The sequence below is a fragment of the Malurus melanocephalus genome, unplaced genomic scaffold (genome assembly GCF_030028575.1).
Source record: "Malurus melanocephalus ecotype Western Australia unplaced genomic scaffold, MMel_1.1 scaffold_770, whole genome shotgun sequence".
Classification (NCBI taxonomy): Eukaryota; Metazoa; Chordata; class Aves; order Passeriformes; family Maluridae; genus Malurus; species Malurus melanocephalus.
In genome coordinates this window covers 77,572-81,845 of record NW_026624002.1, presented here as the reverse complement: position 1 = coordinate 81,845, position 4,274 = coordinate 77,572, and positions in this window count along the sequence as shown.

Here is a 4,274-nt window from a genome sequence, read left to right as displayed (position 1 = left end):
TGTTTTCCAGTGTGTTGTTTGGCATTCTGTGTTTGAGGTTATTTCCCCCCTCTCCTGTCTCTGTGGTTATAATCATGGCTCTGATTTGCAAAGCTTTGCTCTCGGATGCCAGGAAGGGGATGGCTCTGCCTGGCACTGGGGCCCAGCTGCACCTTCCTGCCKGGTTTATTCCTCAGGATTTGATGGAATCTGTGTCGTGTGTGATGCAGTCGAAATGGCAGGGCCTGTGGTTGCTGCTGGATGTCTTGCAGCTGTAAATGTTGGTGTTTTTGGGGTGATCCACACCCTGATGAATTGCTGTGGCCAATAATCTGTCTCTGTGCTCACTGAGGAACTGATTCGGGCATTTCCTGTTTGCTGAACTCCGTGTSTCAGAACTGCTTCCCATGACAGTTCTGTTCCTCATCGGGAAATCAGAATTCCCATCCCTGGCAGTGTCCAAGGCYGGGTTGGATGGGGCTGGGAGCASYCTGGGATGGTGGCAGCTGTCCCTGTCCATGGTAGGGTGGGACAAGATGAGATTGGAGTTTCCTCACAACCCAAACCAGTCAGGCTTTTGATTCTATTCTGTGCTGTTTAGCCTAAAAAAGGAAAGTCCCTATTTTTCTTTCCCAGCTGCTTGCTCCCTCAGTCATTTTAAATGTGATTTATCTCATCCCAACTCCTTTTCCTTTCAGTTCATGTGATGCCTCTGCTCAACACTGTTAAAATTGCAGGCAGAAATTAGAAAACACATTGGAGTCAGGTTGACTTTTGCCTGCAATTTCTTACACTGTGATACATCCAGAGAAATGTGTGTTGGACAAAACAGTAATTTCCTGGCAGGAGAGATGTACAGCCTGGGCTCTGGGGGGCATGCAGCATCCTTACCCTGCCACCTCCCTGCACTTGGGCTTGCTGGGTGCTAAAATGTGCTCAGAGACTGAAAGTTTCACAGGAGCTGTCTGAATACTTTACCTTGCAGGGGAATTTSTGTCTGGTTTGTGTTGGCTCTTGGCAGCTTTGTGACTCATAACCCCTTGTTCTTCACCTGCAAATGTCAGAATTTGGTCAGAATTTCAGTGTTTGCCACGGTGATCAAAAGGCAAATAGCACCAGTACGAGCCCACCCTGACCACRAGAAGTTGCATTTGTCACCTGAGCCCTGATGGAGAAAATAACAGCCCCAATTGAATAAGGCTTAAAAGAATGTGCTGAAGGCTCATGGGATGTCTTGACAAATACCAGTCTGGGATATATTTGTGGAACTGTGTGCCTGTAAATCCTTCCCTTGTTACATGCTCAGTTGTCAACACCTCCCACTTGSTGAAGTTTCACCAAGTTTCCCAATGTGCTGTCAGTTTACATCAAGAGTAAAACTGCTTCACTTTTTCTTTCCCCCTAAAATGCATCTCTAAAATATTACTTTTTATTGCAGATGGCTTGAATTCAAAGTAGCATCAGCAAATGAATGTTAACAAGTGAAGGCCTTTAAATAATGATCTTTAACATTTTCCCTTAAAACATGTGTTCTCAGCTTGTCWCCTTCTGTGCTGCAGCTCTTCATGTGTGATCAGGAACAGAGGCTCAGCTTAAATGGAGGAATAATTAAAAAAGCAAGTCCTAAAAAGTTTTACACATGGGGGATTCAAACCCATCCAACCATGCTGGGAGCAAAACTTTAACAGGACTGAACAATTTTAAAACACGTAACAGCATTTGTACGAATGTGTTTTCTGGTAAAAGCAACCCAATAGTAGTGATKATGTCAGAAATGGAAATGAAATCACTCCTGGGATCTGCCTTTATTTGCCAGGAGCATGTACCTGCGTGCAGAGGAGAGGGGAGCTCCCCTGTCCCTGGAGCAGTGAGTGTTGGCTGTGAGAATGGCACAATTCTAATCCATTCCTACCATGCATTTTACCTGCAAAGGTCATTCCTGATTTCCCTTTGCCAATTCCAGTCAAATGCACTGTGCTCAAATAAACCCCAAATGATCTCAGGACTGAGTGGAGCTCTGTAGAAATGATTCTAATGGASAATGACACCCTGGTGTGTTTTTTACCATCTCTTCAGCCCTGTGCAGTATTTCCAGGCACACGTGAGCAGGGATTTGTTATTCACTGCTGGTGTGATCGAGATGAGGGTTCTGTGGGTTTCATCTGAGGACCAGGGGCAGTGCCTGAGGACAGAGGAGGGAAGACTAGAGAGAATGTCTGGAGGATAAATAGGTTTCCTCAGACACAGGGTGTGGAGTCCTGGCTCTCCTAAATCCATAGAGATCCTGGGATCTGAGCTTTGCTCTGGTGCTGTGGTCATTCGACCTTCACCAAGGTCATGTGTGAATGACTCTGAAGCAGAGGCACTTTAAGCTGCACAAAATGCCTTTTCTATTCCCAATTTAATGTTTCTGGCTCTTGTTTTCCCCTGTAGGAGGTCCCAGCTCAGCTCAGCCATCCCAGACCCCCCTGCCCAGTGAGGCTGGGCTTTGAGCGAGCCCTGGGGTCCCTCAGCTTTTCCAGATTCCCTGGGATGGGATCACAGAACCATGGGATGGTTTGGCTTTAGAGGGACCCTAAAGCTCACCCCATTCCCATAACCAGCCAGGTTTTACCCTGTGAGGCACAGAAGGGTGAGAACCCCAGAGATTTGAGCAGGGTGTGTTAAATCAAGTTTGCTCTCAGCTCTCATCAGCTCAGGGCAGGAGTCGCTGGTCTCAGCACGGATTTGTTTGCTCTCAGTGTCACTGTCCATGTTCCCTGCAGTGCTGCCTGTCCCCTCTGAGCTCTGCACCCTCTGGGCTCAGGGTATTGCTCTGCAGGGCTTTGTGACACTTGTTCATGACACAATGCAATGGCCTTGAAGGAAAATTTATTCGCTTGATGTGTAGYAATAACAAGCAATTGGAAAACACAGTGACTTGACAGTCAGGATTTATCTGTTCCATCCCAGATGATGCCTGCAGGGTTAAAAGCCTTTTCTGTCCAACCAAAACGCTTTGGGGATTTTTAGTGTGCCCCTAATGACTAATTAAAACCTTTCTGTACTTTGTGGTGGATCCCAGCTTTTCCCTGCCTGAGCTCTCCCTGTCCCCAGCTGTCACTGGAGGAAGCTGGAAGGATTTGGGGTTTGTGAGGCAGCTCCTGGTATTTCACAGAGTACCAGGAGGAGAGGGAATGGCCTCAGGCTGGGCCAGGGGAGGGGCAGGCTGTATATTAGGGGAGAAAAAATCATGGAAAGGCTGGCCAGGAAGTGTTCAAAGTGTGTGGATGTGGCACTTGAGGACATGGCTACGCTGGCCTTGGCTCTGCTGGGTTGGCAACTGAACTCAGGGATCTCCAAGGTCTTTTCCACCAGAACGATTCCACAATTCTGTGATTTAGCAGCACAGTCAAAGACAAATCAAAACAATCCTTTGGAACTAAGAGATGTCTTTGGGTTTAGTTTTTTCTGCTTTCCTGAATGCYCAGCTGGTTCTGGGATTTGCACATGCAGAAATTCCCATTCCACATATTGCCAATCCCAGTTTATAGGGAAAAAGCCAGCACTGCCAAGGCTCTGCACTCTGATGGTTTGCAAAGTTTCAGTGGTGGCAGGGAATCTCACAGGGTTTTATTCCCTTAGGATATACTCAGGTTTAACAGSAGTTAAATGAGCTGTTGCTCTGCAAGCTGCTCCTTGTTACCTGTCASTCACCCAGCAGGCCCAGCCTGAGCAGATCTTTATTTACCTTCCTAACAAAGGTCATTTTGTGCTTCCCTTGGTCTCAATTTTTTATTTAAATTCCCCTCTTACTAAAGTAAATTTAATTTAAATTCCCCTCTTACTAAAGTATCAGTGTGTGTCCCAGGACTGACTTATGGTAATGGCCTGATAAAGTTTTACAAGCACAAATGAAGTTAAAAAAACATAGTGGAGAAAGAAGCAATGCAGCAAATAGAATATATCATGGATTTAAAGAGGGATGGGAAGGGAGGAATGCTTGATCCCTTCCTGGAGTTTTCCTGCAGGAAATAAGAGGTGAGTGTGAGACAGGCAAAGCAGGGAGCACAGGAATGGGGAGGGTCACTAATGCTGGAGTCACAGTTACCATCAGGAGCAGGCAAATATAAATATGGCCTTTTTTCCCTCAAAGCTGGGTTTTGGTGGGTGGGAGGAGGGGGTTGGTGGTTTGTTTTTTTTTGTTTTTTTGGGTTTTTTTAATTATTATTTTGTTTGTTCAAAGGGAAAATGGGAGTGTGTGAAATGAGTTTCTTCAGCAGTGGCCACCAGGATCCCAGACTGCTTTGAGTGGG